Source organism: Alosa pseudoharengus, unplaced genomic scaffold (genome assembly GCF_046254945.1).
Source record: "Alosa pseudoharengus isolate Yale_2024_CS ecotype anadromous, Long Island Sound unplaced genomic scaffold, YU_APseudo_1.1 YU_APseudo_1.1_scf_6, whole genome shotgun sequence".
Classification (NCBI taxonomy): Eukaryota; Metazoa; Chordata; class Actinopteri; order Clupeiformes; family Clupeidae; genus Alosa; species Alosa pseudoharengus.
The window spans coordinates 12651223-12666580 of record NW_027468848.1 but is presented as its reverse complement, the minus strand read 5'-3'; the positions used below and the strand labels follow the sequence as shown (position 1 = coordinate 12666580).

Sequence of the window (15358 nt, the reverse complement as noted above, 5' to 3'; positions counted from 1 at the left end):
CAGCAGTTCACCGGTGGCAGCTAGCAGCAAAAGTTGCAGAGTTTCACAGAACAGAGGGCTCGTCCGGGATTTGAAACCGGGACCTCTCGCACCCTAAGCGAGAATCATACCCCTAGACCAACGAGCCACGCTGAACAAACGCTGTTGTCGAGCGTTTTGTGCAGCAATATTTAGCTGAAAGGAAAGGCAGGTCGGGTGGTGTTGAGTTGCAGAAAAGCTGCCGGCTACATGCTGTACAGCAAAGGAGAGACAGTGCTGACACAAACACATGATACTGACAGAAAGTTGCGTGGGAAAGGGCTCTTCCGGGATTTGAACTCGGGATCTCTCGCACCCTAAGCGAGAATCATACCCCTAGACCAACGAGCCACGCTGTTCAAAAGCTTATGTCGAGCCTTCTGTGCAGCAATATTTATCTGAAAGGAAAGGGAGGTGTGGTGGTGTTTAGTTGCAGAAAAGCTGCCGGCTATATGCTGTACAGCAAAGGTGAGACAGTGCTGACACAAGCACATGATAATGACAAATATTTGCGTGGGGAAGGGCTCGTCCGGGATTTGAACCCGGGACCTCTCGCACCCTAAGCGAGAATCATACCCCTAGACCAACGAGCCTTGACTGGCTATGAATTTAGTTGAAAAAAACAACAACATAATTTTCTAGATCACTGACGAGAGTTGAAAATTAACACATTTCAATGAAATGCACCTATAACGCCTGCGGGCTCGTCCTGGATTTGAACCCGGGACCTCTCGCACCCAAAGCGATAATCATTCCCCTAGAACAACAAGCCCCAATGTGATGGCTACGGGGGAAAAAATAAACATCCAACTGAGGCTAAATCTCCACAGCACAAAGGCGTTAGACAGTGAGGCCGACAAAGAATTGGTGAGGAAGCACAAAAGCGCTCGTCCGGGATTTGAACCCGGGACCTCTCGCACCCAAAGCGAGAATCATACCCCTAGACCAACGAGACGCTGAGTGCTCTCCTGGGTCTTATTTGGTCAGGACCCCTTGCAGGCCTGAGCAAGTAAAAAATCTGGTTCAAAATTGGCTCTTTTCCTTCAATGCTAACAAAAGAGTTTCGTCTTTGTTTGTTTCGTTAGCGTCGATTCTTGCAGTGAAGTCTGGCGTTTCTTTCGGAAAGAAGGGCTCGTCCGGGAGTTGAACCCGGGACCTCTCGCACCCAAAGCGAGAATCATACCCCTAGACCAACGAGACGCTGAGTGCTCTCCTGGGTCTTATTTGGTCAGGACCCCTTGCAGGCCTGAGCAAGTAAAAAATCTGGTTCAAAATTGGCTCTTTTCCTTCAATGCTAACAAAAGAGTTTCGTCTTTGTTTGTTTCGTTAGCGTCGATTCTTGCAGTGAAGTCTGGCGTTTCTTTCGGAAAGAAGGGCTCGTCCGGGAGTTGAACCCGGGACCTCTCGCACCCGAAGCGAGAATCATACCCCTAGACCAACGAGCCGGGGCCAAGGGTACCTTTTATTCGGTGCCTTTCTTCACACAAATATTCAGAGTGGTCTGCAGGGAAGACCAATATTTCAGCTTGGTTCCACTGCGCATCAACATTTCCTAAAGTAAGTCCTGGGTAACAAACTGCAGCAGTTCACCGGTGGCAGTTAGCAGCAAAAGTTGCAGAGTTTCACAGAACAGAGGGCTCGTCTGGGATTTGAAACCGGGACCTCTCGCACCCTAAGCGAGAATCATACCCCTAGACCAACGAGCCACGCTGCACAAATGCTTTTGTCGAGCGTTTTGTGCAGCAATATTTAGCTGAAAGGAAAGGCAGGTCGGGTGGTGTTGAGTTGCAGAAAAGCTGCCGGCTACATGCTGTACAGCAAAGGAGAGACAGTGCTGACACAAACACATGATACTGACAGAAAGTTGCGTGGGAAAGGGCTCTTCCGGGATTTGAACCCGGGACCTCTCGCACCCTAAGCGAGAATCATACCCCTAGACCAACGAGCCACGCTGCTCAAAAGCTTATGTCGAGCCTTCTGTGCAGCAATATTTATCTGAAAGGAAAGGGAGGTGTGGTGGTGTTTAGTTGCAGAAAAGCTGCCGGCTATATGCTGTACAGCAAAGGTGAGACAGTGCTGACACAAGCACATGATAATGACAAATATTTCGGTGGGGAAGGGCTCGTCCGGGATTTGAACCCGGGACCTCTCGCACCCTAAGCGAGAATCATACCCCTAGACCAACGAGCCTTGACTGGCTAGGAATTTAGTTGAAAAAAACAACAACATAATTTTCTAGATCACTGACGAGAGTTGAAAATTAACACATTTCAATGAAATGCACCTATAACGCCTGCGGGCTCGTCCTGGATTTTGACCCGGGACCTCTCGCACCCAAAGCGATAATCATTCCCCTAGAACAACAAGCCCCAATGTGATGGCTACGGGGGAAAAAATAAACATCCAACTGAGGCTAAATCTCCACAGAACAAAGGCGTTAGACAGTGAGGCCGACAAAGAATTGGTGAGGAAGCACAAAAGGGCTCGTCTGGGATTTGAACCCGGGACCTCTCGGACCCAAAGCGAGAATCATACCCCTAGACCAACGAGCCGCTGAGTGCTCTCCTGGGTCTTATTTGGTCAGGACCCCTTGCAGGCCTGAGCAAGTAAAAAATCTGGTTCAAAATTGGCTCTTTTCCTTCAATGCTAACAAAAAAGTTTCGTCTTTGTTTGTTTCGTTAGCGTCGATTCTTGCAGTGAAGTCTGGCGTTTCTTTCGGAAAGAAGGGCTCGTCCGGGAGTTGAACCCGGGACCTCTCGCACCCGAAGCGAGAATCATACCCCTAGACCAACGAGCCTGGGCCAAGGGTACCTTTTATTCGGTGCCTTTCTTCACACAAATATTTAGAGTGGTCTGCAGGGAAGACCAATATTTCAGCTTGGTTCCACTGCGCATCAACATTTCCTAAAGTAAGTCCTGGGTAACAAACTGCAGCAGTTCACCGGTGGCAGCTAGCAGCAAAAGTTGCAGAGTTTCACAGAACAGAGGGCTCGTCCGGGATTTGAAACCGGGACCTCTCGCACCCTAAGCGAGAATCATACCCCTAGACCAACGAGCCACGCTGAACAAACGCTGTTGTCGAGCGTTTTGTGCAGCAATATTTAGCTGAAAGGAAAGGCAGGTCGGGTGGTGTTGAGTTGCAGAAAAGCTGCCGGCTACATGCTGTACAGCAAAGGAGAGACAGTGCTGACACAAACACATGATACTGACAGAAAGTTGCGTGGGAAAGGGCTCTTCCGGGATTTGAACTCGGGATCTCTCGCACCCTAAGCGAGAATCATACCCCTAGACCAACGAGCCACGCTGTTCAAAAGCTTATGTCGAGCCTTCTGTGCAGCAATATTTATCTGAAAGGAAAGGGAGGTGTGGTGGTGTTTAGTTGCAGAAAAGCTGCCGGCTATATGCTGTACAGCAAAGGTGAGACAGTGCTGACACAAGCACATGATAATGACAAATATTTGCGTGGGGAAGGGCTCGTCCGGGATTTGAACCCGGGACCTCTCGCACCCTAAGCGAGAATCATACCCCTAGACCAACGAGCCTTGACTGGCTATGAATTTAGTTGAAAAAAACAACATAATTTTCTAGATCACTGACGAGAGTTGAAAATTAACACATTTCAATGAAATGCACCTATAACGCCTGCGGGCTCGTCCTGGATTTGAACCCGGGACCTCTCGCACCCAAAGCGATAATCATTCCCCTAGAACAACAAGCCCCAATGTGATGGCTACGGGGGAAAAAATAAACATCCAACTGAGGCTAAATCTCCACAGCACAAAGGCGTTAGACAGTGAGGCCGACAAAGAATTGGTGAGGAAGCACAAAAGGGCTCGTCCGGGATTTGAACCCGGGACCTCTCGCACCCAAAGCGAGAATCATACCCCTAGACCAACGCGCCGCTGAGTGCTCTCCTGGGTCTTATTTGGTCAGGACCACTTGCAGGCCTGAGCAAGTAAAAAATCTGGTTCAAAATTGGCTCTTTTCCTTCAATGCTAACAAAATAGTTTCGTCTTTGTATGTTTCGTTAGCGTCGATTCTTGCAGCGAAGTCTGGCGTTTCTTTCGGATAGAAGGGCTCGTCCGGGAGTTGAACCCGGGACCTCTCGCACCCGAAGCGAGAATCATACCCCTAGACCAACGAGCCTGGGCCACCGCTAAAGCTGGGGAACAATAGTCTGGAGAGGGGGGGGAAGAAGGAGGAAAGAAGGGGAAGGAAGGGGAAGAAGGGGGAAGGAGAAAAGAAAAAAAGAGAGGAAAAATGAGAAAATCGCCGGTTCGAATCCCGATTGGAACATGCATGAATTAATGCAAACTCTTGAAAAGTGCTATGAATCTATCAAATATAGCTTAAAAACTAAGAAAAATACAATTGGTAAGAATGCTTTGTTGCAATAAGAATAATACAAATACGAATATGATACTACTACTACTACTGCTGCTCATAATAAACCTTTATATCAAATAAATGTTTCTGACAATCACTTCTCACACCCTGTGGATCTGTGTGCAATACCATTATGTCCTTTTCTTGTAATTTTAATGCTTTATTGCAATAAGAATAATATAAATAAGAATATGATACTACTACTGCTTATTATAATAAACCTTTATATCAAATAAATGTTTCTGACAATCACTTCTCACACCCTGTGGATCTGTGTGCAATACCATTATGTCCTTTTCTTGTAATTTTAATATCTGTGTGAGTTTGAAATGTTTTCCAGATAGGTTTGATAGAAAAAAGCCAAAGGATACTGTAGAGATAAAGTTCAACCTTTTTTTTTTTTTATTAAAACACCTTCTCCTTTTGTCTCACATAAACACACCCTCATGAGTATACTCTCACGCATACACACACACACACTGCGCCACACACACACATAAACACGCACACACTGCGCCACACACACACACACACACACACACACAAGTTGTGGACTATTTACAAACAAAAAAGCGCTTACATAATGAACAATGTAGCATTTTCAAATGAACAAATTATTTTTTTTTGTCTGCCCTCTTCTTCTTCATGTCCTCCATCCACTGGTCAAGTGGCAGAGCAGCAGTCTGGGGACAGTAGATGTGGCCATAATACTGGCTGTGGCCAGTTTCTTTGTTGCGGGGCTGGTGGCACAGACTGCACTTGTTTTTGTCCACAGTGCGGACGTAGGGCCTCCGAGCAGGTGTTGGGGAGGGAATGGGGCCAGCAGGAGCAATATGCCGGACGGCAGGAACTGGAGCAGGACACAAAAACACAAACGGGGCAAAGGCAGGACTGGGGTTGGGGATGACAGGTGAAGGAGCAGAAACAAGTGTTTGTACAATGGGGGCAAATGCAGGACCGGGGTTGGATATAACAGGTAAAGGGGCAGAATCAGCAGGGAACAACTGCCTTGGCCGGAAAACTTTTGGAGGAGGGGGGTGCGGGGCCGGAACTGCAGACTTTCGTTTGTCCACTGCCTTTCCCACTGTGCTTTCAGGCAGGTGGTAGCGGTGTTGGGGACCAGGCTGTGGGGGTGCTGCAGTGGGGCGAATCTGTCCAGGGGGGAGAGGCCTAGCCGCAATAGGAATGGGGGCTGGCAAGTTCACACCCTGAAGCAGGATGGCACATTCTTGCCTCTTCAGCCGCTTGTTGTGCCATTGAATTAGCGTTGTTTGATTCACCTCAAACAACTGCAGGGTGGTACTCTGCATCACAGTCCCATTGCCCAGGACAAGTTGCCGGATCTTGCTGTAGTCCCTCAGAATTAGAGTCCATCTTGTTACTGCATGATTTCCCAATTTTTTGGGGCTCCTGTGAATATCACACAGTTTAACAAAGATGGACTCTACCAGGCGGCAACTGTCTGGCCACTGGGCAGGTGATCCTGTTGACCCAAGGACGCAACGGGTCATGCTGTCCACACCAGGCGTGAATTCAGGCTTGGTTTTTGAGCACCTAAACCGTCCTGTGGTAAGACGCACCTGGTGCCGGGCAGCGTACGCCACTCTCTGCTGGTCAAACGGAAGCAGGTTTTGCCATAGGGCAATGATGGTACTGGCCTGCTGGTGGCTCAGAGTTTGCCCGGTTTCCACCCTAAGCCCCACCAAGTAGCCTGCCAGGCTGTCCACTCTGTCTATCCCTGGTACACTGCGCTCATCCACAGCCTGGTAAAATATAAGAGTAAACCAATGTTAAAAAAAAGATACAATATCACAGGCAGAAGAACAACACAACTACCACAATGTACTTGTCACAAATAGTCTTACCAGTGGTTCCTCTGGCACTGGTTGCACTGCTGGGGGAGCAGTGGCTGGAGTGACAGAGACTGTGAGGGTGGTGGGGAGAGGAAGGACGGAGGCGTAGGTGGTCATGGAGGATGGACCAGAGGCGGCGTAGGTGGACATGGCAACTGGACCAGAGGCGGCGTAGGTGGACGTGGCAACTGGACCAGAGGCGGCGGCGGCGTAGGTGGTCGTGGCAGATGGACCAGAGGCGGCGTAGGTGGACATGGCAGATGGACCAGAGGCGGCGTAGGTGGACGTGGCAGATGGACCAGAGGCGGCGTAGGTGGACATGGCAGATGGACCAGAGGCGGCGTAGGTGGACATGGCAGATGGACCAGAGGCGGCGTAGGTGGACATGGCAGATGGACCAGAGGCGGCGGCGGCGTAGGTGGACGTGGCAGATGGACCAGAGGCGGCGGCGGCGTAGGTGGTCGTGGAGGATGGACCAGAGGCGGCGTAGGTGGTCGTGGAGGATGGACCAGAGGCGGCGTAGGTGGTCGTGGAGGATGGACCAGAGGCGGCGGCGGCGTAGGTGGACGTGGCAGATGGACCAGAGGCGGCGTAGGTGGTCGTGGAGGATGGACCAGAGGCGGCGTAGGTGGACGTGGCAGATGGACCAGAGGCGGCGTAGGTGGTCGTGGCAGATGGACCAGAGGCGGCGTAGGTGGACGTGGCAGATGGACCAGAGGCGGCGTAGGTGGACATGGCAGATGGACCAGAGGCGGCGTAGGTGGACATGGCAGATGGACCAGAGGCGGCGGCGGCGTAGGTGGACGTGGCAGATGGACCAGAGGCGGCGTAGGTGGTCGTGGAGGATGGACCAGAGGGCACCCTGGTCATGGAGTTGAAAGACTTAAAAAAAAAAAAAACATGTTTATGGAATTTAATCTATCTTTTTTTACTTTGCTTTTTATTAATGTATTTACTCTTTAGATTGTATTAATGGTATTTTGTTTGTTTCTATTTTTCTTTTCATTGTGCTATTCGCCTTATTCACCCGGCGGCCATTACGAGGCTGAGGGGTACACTTGCCATTACACCTCAGTCCAGCAGATGGTGGTGGTAATGCACTCCGTTTGCAACCTGCTAAAAAAAACTCACTGAAAAAGAAGAAGGGTTCACTGGCCTTTTCTTCTTCTTCAGTGAGTTTTTTTTGGCAGTTTGCAAAAGGAGTGCATTACCACCACCATCTGCTGGACTGAGGTGTAATGGCAAGTGTACCCCTCAGCCTCGTAATGGCCGCCGGGTGAATAAGGCAAATACAATTAAAGTTAATAGTGCTATACAAATAATACTACTTGTACTGTTATTATTATGAATAAGGCAAATACAATTAAAGTTAATAGTGCTATACAAATAATACTACTTGTACTGTTATTATTAAGAATAGTTACCAGTTGTTGCTTAGGTGCTGCTGTAGTGGTGTTAGCAGACCCAGTCTGGACAGAGGCAGGAGTGCTGGCTACACTGGTCGAGGCAGGTAATGAGCCAGGGGACAGGTCCAGCACCTCAATAGTGGGATCCAGGTTGCTATCTCCGAAGCCCTCGTCCTCCAACTCCTCCTCCGTGCCCACATCCTCCAACATCTGATCGGTCGCCTCAGAGTCAGGATCCACGTCCTGCATGGCCTGCCCTGTTTGCCGGTACAGGTAATCTATACCTATGAGTTCACCTGGAACAGACAGGGGAACGCAGTTTTCAGAAAATTAATATGAATATAATTTTTTTATGAATATAAAAAGCAATTTAAAGCTAAAACTCACCAGTATAGACAGAAGGTGGCTGAAAAGATGGAACAAGCTGTCTTCCAAGCACCTTAACACTGTGGGTGTTGACACAGTGCACCAGGTCCCCGGAGTAGCTTAACAGGGACGGAGGTTTGCCTGCCAGAGATGCCATCTTACGGTCCTGATTCCACCTGTTCAGGCCTTCCAGGAGGTACAGCTGGAAATTTAAGCTGTTGGCACTTGTTCCTTTAGATAAGATCAATAACTGCAAGTTAATTTGTTGTGCTTTGCTATTTGATAGACATTAATTGTGTCACCATTGATATTTCTGATGAGTAATGATTTATACTGACCTGGAATGAACCTGTTCAGATGGAGATGAAAGGACTCCAGTGATGTGGAGCCCCTTGCACACCTGTAGTTTGGCAGCACAATACCCTCTTTGGTGGTGGTGCCAGTCTGTGTGTAGAGCAGCACACCTGGTTCGTCCTGAATGCACTTTACGTGCCTTTTCTGGACTTGCCAGATGTGCTGCATCCTCTCCTGGTCCAAGAGAGGGACACCAAGAAGGTCTCGACCCTTTACCCCCATTAGCTCGCTGAGGAGGTGCTCGATCAGCAAGATGGTCTGCTGCTCTCCTCTTGTCCGCCTTCGGCAGTGCAGGGCCAATTCCTCCTTGGTGATCCGTTGGTCCACCATAGTGCCGGTGATGCCAGGGACACCTTCACGTCTCAGCTGCTCCCTCTTGGCCTGCCTCAGCAGAGACACATCCCCACTGTCCCATTCAAAAATGCACGAAGACATGCGTGCCATGAAAATGGGGTAAAGAGGATGAGCATCCTTGGTGCACCCAGCTGCCAGTCGCCGCATGAAGTGGTAGATGTCCAGCTTTACCACCAAGTCTGGCCACCCACCAAATCGCTGCTTGAGCTTGGTCTGCCCAGTGCCCTCCCGACAGCAGTCACAGTCCACATAGAGGAGCTGAGGCGGAGCCACACCCGCATCTGTGTACCTCCGGATGAGGTCTGCTGCCATACGGTCCAGGGCAGGACCCTCCTGAGCCGTCAGGACACTGATGAGGATCTGGCCCACCTCATTGCTGACAGATGTCAGCCACAGCGCTGTTCCTTTCGCCAACCCCGACAGCTTCTTTGTTATCTGTAATCACACAGAAAAGACAGTGAGTGATGCAAAATTATTTATATATGAAACATTACTTCCATATTTCAGGTCTGTACTACTACTAATGGTGTATTTCCAATTATTTTGATTGAAATATAAAAGTAGTTACTTTTTTGGTGGAGTCCATTTTTAGGATGCAGCCATATGTGGAGGTTATGCTGGCTTTGATATGGTCCAGCCTGCACAAGATGTCCCGCCCATAAACAGCCAGCATCCATCTGTGGGAGGGGATGGTTTCCGGCTCAGGTGGCTCCTGAAATCGTACAGGGAGCAGGCTTGGCTGGGAGGTGAAGTCTGAGCAGGCACCAAGGTACCGGCAAAGACGCTTCAGCCACTCCTCGCTGTGGTTCTCCCGCAGCTGCCTCACTAAGCGAGAAGGGCTGTTGCCCAGGGCCCTCTCCCTGAGGAACCTAATGACCCGCATGTCACAGGCATATCTGAATAAAACAAAGGGAAAGAGAGACATAAAGACACAAACATTAAAACCAGCTCATCTCAATTGTGTTTTAAATGACAAACATTTATTACACAAGCTAAATCTCAGTATACTCACTTTCGAGTTAGGATCAGCCTAAATTCTAGTTTGTGGGCTAAGTCCAGCTGGTCCAAGATGGCCTTGCTGGTGGAAATCAAGGCCGTTTTGCATCCACTGCACCAGAGAGTCTCTGTAATCATCAGGTAGTAGCGATCTACATCTAGTACCTGCCGGGCTCTCTTGTGTGCCCCATAGCCTGTGAGCTGCCCCCCACACACAAGACAGGACAGCCTGACCTTCCAGAGATGGTATGGCATCCACAGTAGAAGCCTGTGTGTGAAGAAGCGCTCTGGAGCGGGGCCTTGATGATAAATCAGAGCTGGCTCTGGTGGATCATACCACAGCTTCAGGTCAGTACGAAGCCGATGTTGCTTCCACAAAGCTGCTGAAATCCACCTCTGATCCTGTGGTGGTATGGTTTTCATCAACTTCGCGGGAAGCCATCCAGACTCTGAACCTGGAGCGGTCACTGTATTTTCAGCAGGCTGGACCGAGGATTCAGCTGAAGATGGAGCAGCAGAGGGAACACAGGCGGAGCTGATAACAGAGGTGACGGAATCAGAGGACGTCCCAGAGGAGGCAGCGGCTGACACTTCCTAATGTATTAAAAAAGACAAACATAGATATGATTACAAGCCACTTGTGAGGAATGTTTGTTCAAAATGTAGCATATTTATGTGATCCAACAATATTAGTGTGAAGAAAACGTTTCAATTAAAGAGGTACTCACAACTCTAGAAACAGCTCCTGGAGCACAGGAAGCAGAGGTGACTTCAGACACAGAAGAAGGAGGAAGAGACAGGGGGGAGACAGTCTGAATATACAGCCTGGGACTGCGAGCAGGCGATGCAGACGCAGAAGAGGGAGGAAGAGACAGGGGAGAGACGGTCTGAATATCCGGCCTGGGACTGCGGGCAGGTGATGGTGTCCTAGGTGCAGGGCTGGACAATGCAGAAGTGCTAATAGGCTGCAAGAATAAGAGAGCACAGTTTACAGTATTGAATGAAATAATCTATCATTATCAGGAATTGCAGTAACGATGATTAGATAAACTCAGCATATCTTTATGGAATGAAGTTTCATTTTCTTGACTATACCTTGGTTGCATGCGTCCTTGCCACACCTAGGTTTGGCTTTAAAGCTGCACCATGGGACCCACCATACCGTGGCTTTGTAAACTGACAAAAAGAAATTAGTAACATTATGTGAAGCGTTTTAAAATGTTATAACGTATGATAACATAAATATCTGCATAAAGACATGCATTTACCGATGTCAAAGTCAAAGTAGGCTTTAAAGGTGCCTTCCCGGATGCCGTTCCTGACTGCCCAGGTGTTACAGGTGGTGACATGGATGGTGTGGATGACACAGGGGCCACACTGGAAGGCTACAGTTTAACAGAAAAGGAAATTAAATTAAAAAAAATACACAATACACCATCAACACATCACACTTTTATGAAACACTTCTTATACCTTTTTCGTGTGGAAACCACAGTTACATGTCTGTGTCCCCCCAAACAGAGACATTTGGCCCCTTTGTTGTAGTGGACACTTCTCAATCTGTAACATATGACAATGAATCATAACTATCTGTTCCCTGTAATGACATAGATTTCCTGTGTTTATGTACATGTCCAAGTTTACCTTCTGGTACAGTTCATGCCATTTCCTCTGGCGTGGTGCCGGTCTGTTCCCTGCCTCAGAAGGCCAGACCCCCTGTGTGGCAAATCTGCGCAGGCGGGCCACCCATTCATCGTCACTCATAGCCCTGTGCTTCTTGTGTTTGGAAGCCATCTTCCAATAGAAGATAGTGTGTGGCAAAATACAAAGTTTATGACTATTCAGTAGAACTGAGTAGTTAATCAGTTTCATACATTTATTTCACATAGCACATATTTCATCTGAGTGTTTTTGGACAAGGTTATAGTTTAATATTTAGGAGGAAGGGATGATGTGGTGTGTGGGTATAATAATATGCCATAAAAATCAGATTATTACATACCATTTCGATTACAAAGGCTTACAATTAGTCTACATTATGTTTATTATCGATTAACCCACAAAAACAACACAAACCCTATATTACGTCATGATAATAAAGGTGCAGCTTTATGGTTAGCCTATGTATTGTATTGAATTGCATTACAGCTAAAATTAACAGACAGAATTGGTTTACCTCAGTAAAAACTGGCGCCCAAAACTTATAGGCTAATTAACGTTATGCATAATGCAGCCATATAGCGGCCAGAGGTAGCCTAACCTATAGGCTAGCTATTTTTAGCCAACTTAATGTAAACATAATAACGTAATAACATACATTATGACAGTAACAAAGCCTATGCACGATAGTAATTATATTAATGTAAACATGTAAAGTCCATTAAAAATAATGAAACTGCCCCTTAACCTCTAGACATAAATAAGACGTTCTGTAACGTTACGTTAGCTAACCAGCCACTTAACTAAATATAACAACATTGTCGGCTTCTTACCTCGATATCGATGTATGTAACTGTTAAATCCAACGTAAATCCAGTACTCTGGCACCTGTAACGTTAGAGTCCAAACTTTTTTTTTTTTTTTCAAAACCGCTGGACCGCTGATTAACCTCTGGCGATGCTCCGTCAGGTAGATGGAAAGTTTTTGGGAACGAAGGATAGTGATTGGTTGTCAACAAAGGCAAGGAGACGAGATTTTGTAAATGGACTTTTTTTATTGGCTGTAAGCTGTGAGGTAAAGATACACATACTGATACGTGATTGATGCATACGTATAAAAAAAAAATATTGGAAATGGGGCATAGTGACTGGCTGGAAGGAAACGGAGATGATGGGATTAGGCTTTATTGATTGGCTGTGAACATAAATGGAAAGATGGCAATAGTGATACGTGATTGGATGGCAATTGACAGTCTCTCGTTCTCCCGGCACCGCTACCTTTTATTCGGTGCCTTTCTTCACACAAATATTTAGAGTGGTCTGCAGGGAAGACCAATATTTCAGCTTGGTTCCACTGCGCATTAACATTTCCTAAAGTAAGTCCTGGGAAACAAACTGCAGCAGTTCACCGGTGGCAGCTAGCATCAAAAGTTGCAGAGTTTCACAGAACAGAGGGCTCGTCCGTGATTTGAACCCGGGACCTCTCGCACCCTAAGCGAGAATCATACCCCTAGACCAACGAGCCACGCTGCACAAACGCTTTTGTCGAGCGTTTTGTGCAGCAATATTTAGCTGAAAGGAAAGGCAGGTCGGGTGGTGTTGAGTTGCAGAAAAGCTGCCGGCTACATGCTGTACAGCAAAGGAGAGACAGTGCTGACACAAACACATGATACTGACAGAAAGTTGCGTGGGAAAGGGCTCTTCCGGGATTTGAACCCGGGACCTCTCGCACGCTAAGCGAGAATCAAACCCCTAGACCAACGAACCACGCTGCTCAAAAGCTTATGTCGAGCCTTCTGTGCAGCAATATTTATCTGAAAGGAAAGGGAGGTGTGGTGGTGTTTAGTTGCAGAAAAGCTGCCGGCTATATGCTGTACAGCAAAGGTGAGACAGTGCTGACAGAAGCACATGATAATGACAAATATTTGCGTGGGGAAGGGCTCGTCCGGGATTTGAACCCGGGACCTCTAAATCTCCACAGCACAAAGGCGTTAGACAGTGAGGCCGACAAAGAATTGGTGAGGAAGCACAAAAGGGCTCGTCCGGGATTTGAACCCGGGACCTCTCGCACCCAAAGCGAGAATCATACCCCTAGACCAACGAGCCACGCTGCACAAACACTTTTGTCGAGCGTTTTGTGCAGCAATATTTAGCTGAAAGGAAAGGCAGGTCGGGTGGTGTTGAGTTGCAGAAAAGCTGCCGGCTACATGCTGTACAGCAAAGGAGAGACAGTGCTGACACAAACACATGATACTGACAAATATTTGCGTGGCGAAGGGCTCGTCCGGGATTTGAACCCGGGACCTCTCGCACCCTAAGCGAGAATCATACCCCTAGACCAACGTGCCTTGACTGGCTATGAATTTAGTTGAAAAAAACAACAACATAATTTTCTAGATCACTGACAAGAGTTGAAAATTAACACATTTCAATGAAATGCACCTATAACGCCTGCGGGCTCGTCCTGGATTTGAACCCGGGACCTCTCGCACCCAAAGCGATAATCATTCCCCTAGAACAACAAGCCCCAATGTGATGGCTACGGGGGGAAAAATAAACATCCAACTGAGGCTAAATCTCCACAGCACAAAGGCGTTAGACAGTGAGGCCGACAAAGAATTGGTGAGGAAGCACAAAAGGGCTCGTTCGGGATTTGAACCCGGGACCTCTCGCACCCAAAGCGAGAATCATACCCCTAGACCAACGAGCCGCTGAGTGCTCTCCTGGGTCTTATTTGGTCGGGACCCCTTGCAGGCCTGAGCAAGTAAAAAATCTGGTTCAAAATTGGCTCTTTTCCTTCAATGCTAACAAAAGAGTTTCGTCTTTGTTTGTTTCGTTAGCGTCGATTCTTGCAGTGAAGTCTGGCGTTTCTTTCGGAAAGAAGGGCTCATCCGGGAGTTGAACCCGGGACCTCTCGCACCCAAAGCGAGAATCATACCCCTAGACCAACGAGCCAAGGCCAAGGGTACCTTTTATTCGGTGCCTTTCTTCACACAAATATTTAGAGTGGTCTGCAGGGAAGACCAATATTTCAGCTTGGTTCCACTGCGCATCAACATTTCCTAAAGTAAGTCCTGGGTAACAAACTGCAGCAGTTCACCGGTGGCAGCTAGCAGCAAAAGTTGCAGAGTTTCACAGAACAGAGGGCTCGTCCGGGATTTGAACCCGGGACCTCTCGCACCCTAAGCGAGAATCATACCCCTAGACCAACGAGCCACGCTGCACAAACGCTTTTGTCGAGCGTTTTGTGCAGCAATATTTAGCTGAAAGGAAAGGCAGGTCGGGTGGTGTTGAGTTGCAGAAAAGCTGCCGGCTACATGCTGTACAGCAAAGGAGAGACAGTGCTGACACAAACAAATGATACTGACAGAAAGTTGCGTGGGAAAGGGCTCTTCCGGGATTTGAACCCGGGACCTCTCGCACGCTAAGCGAGAATCATACCCCTAGACCAACGAGCCACGCTGCTCAAAAGCTTATGTCGAGCCTTCTGTGCAGCAATATTTATCTGAAAGGAAAGGGAGGTGTGGTGGTGTTTAGTTGCAGAAAAGCTGCCGGCTATATGCTGTACAGCAAAGGTGAGACAGTGCTGACAGAAGCACATGATAATGACAAATATTTGCGTGGGGAAGGGCTCGTCCGGGATTTGAACCCGGGACCTCTAAATCTCCACAGCACAAAGGCGTTAGAAAGTGAGGCCGACAAAGAATTGGTGAGGAAGCACAAAAGGGCTCGTCCGGGATTTGAACCCGGGACCTCTCGCACCCAAAGCGAGAATCATACCCCTAGACCAACGAGCCGCTGAGTGCTCTCCTGGGTCTTATTTGGTCAGGACCCCTTGCAGGCCTGAGCAAGTAAAAAATCTGGTTCAAAATTGGCTCTTTTCCTTCAATGCTAACAAAAAAGTTTCGTCTTTGTTTGTTTCGTTAGCGTCGATTCTTGCAGTGAAGTCTGGCGTTTCTTTCGGAAA

The 15358-nt window shown here is 48.1% G+C and overlaps 20 non-coding genes across 20 annotated transcripts; all 20 read right to left on the bottom strand.

Annotated features, from left to right (window-relative positions):
- Nucleotides 1-55: 55 nt before the first annotated feature.
- Nucleotides 56-127, bottom strand: trnap-agg (transfer RNA proline (anticodon AGG)). Its single transcript has one exon. It is a non-coding gene; the product is annotated as a tRNA-Pro (tRNA).
- A 412-nt stretch (nt 128-539) lies between these two features.
- trnap-agg (transfer RNA proline (anticodon AGG)) lies at nt 540-611 on the bottom strand. Its single transcript has one exon. It is a non-coding gene; the product is annotated as a tRNA-Pro (tRNA).
- Nucleotides 612-900: 289 nt separating this feature from the next.
- trnap-ugg (transfer RNA proline (anticodon UGG)) lies at nt 901-973 on the bottom strand. The gene has a single exon. It is a non-coding gene; the product is annotated as a tRNA-Pro (tRNA).
- Nucleotides 974-1146: 173 nt separating this feature from the next.
- On the bottom strand, nt 1147-1218 carry trnap-ugg (transfer RNA proline (anticodon UGG)). The gene has a single exon. It is a non-coding gene; the product is annotated as a tRNA-Pro (tRNA).
- Nucleotides 1219-1391: 173 nt separating this feature from the next.
- trnap-cgg (transfer RNA proline (anticodon CGG)) lies at nt 1392-1463 on the bottom strand. Its single transcript has one exon. It is a non-coding gene; the product is annotated as a tRNA-Pro (tRNA).
- A 431-nt stretch (nt 1464-1894) lies between these two features.
- On the bottom strand, nt 1895-1966 carry trnap-agg (transfer RNA proline (anticodon AGG)). Its single transcript has one exon. It is a non-coding gene; the product is annotated as a tRNA-Pro (tRNA).
- Nucleotides 1967-2136: 170 nt separating this feature from the next.
- trnap-agg (transfer RNA proline (anticodon AGG)) lies at nt 2137-2208 on the bottom strand. Its single transcript has one exon. It is a non-coding gene; the product is annotated as a tRNA-Pro (tRNA).
- A 535-nt stretch (nt 2209-2743) lies between these two features.
- On the bottom strand, nt 2744-2815 carry trnap-cgg (transfer RNA proline (anticodon CGG)). The gene has a single exon. It is a non-coding gene; the product is annotated as a tRNA-Pro (tRNA).
- Nucleotides 2816-3004: 189 nt separating this feature from the next.
- trnap-agg (transfer RNA proline (anticodon AGG)) lies at nt 3005-3076 on the bottom strand. The gene has a single exon. It is a non-coding gene; the product is annotated as a tRNA-Pro (tRNA).
- A 412-nt stretch (nt 3077-3488) lies between these two features.
- trnap-agg (transfer RNA proline (anticodon AGG)) lies at nt 3489-3560 on the bottom strand. The gene has a single exon. It is a non-coding gene; the product is annotated as a tRNA-Pro (tRNA).
- A 287-nt stretch (nt 3561-3847) lies between these two features.
- On the bottom strand, nt 3848-3919 carry trnap-ugg (transfer RNA proline (anticodon UGG)). Its single transcript has one exon. It is a non-coding gene; the product is annotated as a tRNA-Pro (tRNA).
- A 173-nt stretch (nt 3920-4092) lies between these two features.
- On the bottom strand, nt 4093-4164 carry trnap-cgg (transfer RNA proline (anticodon CGG)). Its single transcript has one exon. It is a non-coding gene; the product is annotated as a tRNA-Pro (tRNA).
- Nucleotides 4165-12844: 8680 nt separating this feature from the next.
- trnap-agg (transfer RNA proline (anticodon AGG)) lies at nt 12845-12916 on the bottom strand. The gene has a single exon. It is a non-coding gene; the product is annotated as a tRNA-Pro (tRNA).
- Nucleotides 12917-13425: 509 nt separating this feature from the next.
- trnap-ugg (transfer RNA proline (anticodon UGG)) lies at nt 13426-13497 on the bottom strand. Its single transcript has one exon. It is a non-coding gene; the product is annotated as a tRNA-Pro (tRNA).
- Nucleotides 13498-13660: 163 nt separating this feature from the next.
- On the bottom strand, nt 13661-13739 carry trnap-agg (transfer RNA proline (anticodon AGG)). The gene has a single exon. It is a non-coding gene; the product is annotated as a tRNA-Pro (tRNA).
- Nucleotides 13740-14029: 290 nt separating this feature from the next.
- trnap-ugg (transfer RNA proline (anticodon UGG)) lies at nt 14030-14101 on the bottom strand. Its single transcript has one exon. It is a non-coding gene; the product is annotated as a tRNA-Pro (tRNA).
- A 173-nt stretch (nt 14102-14274) lies between these two features.
- trnap-ugg (transfer RNA proline (anticodon UGG)) lies at nt 14275-14346 on the bottom strand. Its single transcript has one exon. It is a non-coding gene; the product is annotated as a tRNA-Pro (tRNA).
- A 189-nt stretch (nt 14347-14535) lies between these two features.
- Nucleotides 14536-14607, bottom strand: trnap-agg (transfer RNA proline (anticodon AGG)). The gene has a single exon. It is a non-coding gene; the product is annotated as a tRNA-Pro (tRNA).
- Nucleotides 14608-14777: 170 nt separating this feature from the next.
- trnaa-agc (transfer RNA alanine (anticodon AGC)) lies at nt 14778-14849 on the bottom strand. Its single transcript has one exon. It is a non-coding gene; the product is annotated as a tRNA-Ala (tRNA).
- A 267-nt stretch (nt 14850-15116) lies between these two features.
- trnap-ugg (transfer RNA proline (anticodon UGG)) lies at nt 15117-15188 on the bottom strand. The gene has a single exon. It is a non-coding gene; the product is annotated as a tRNA-Pro (tRNA).
- Between the last annotated feature and the right edge of the window lie 170 nt (nt 15189-15358).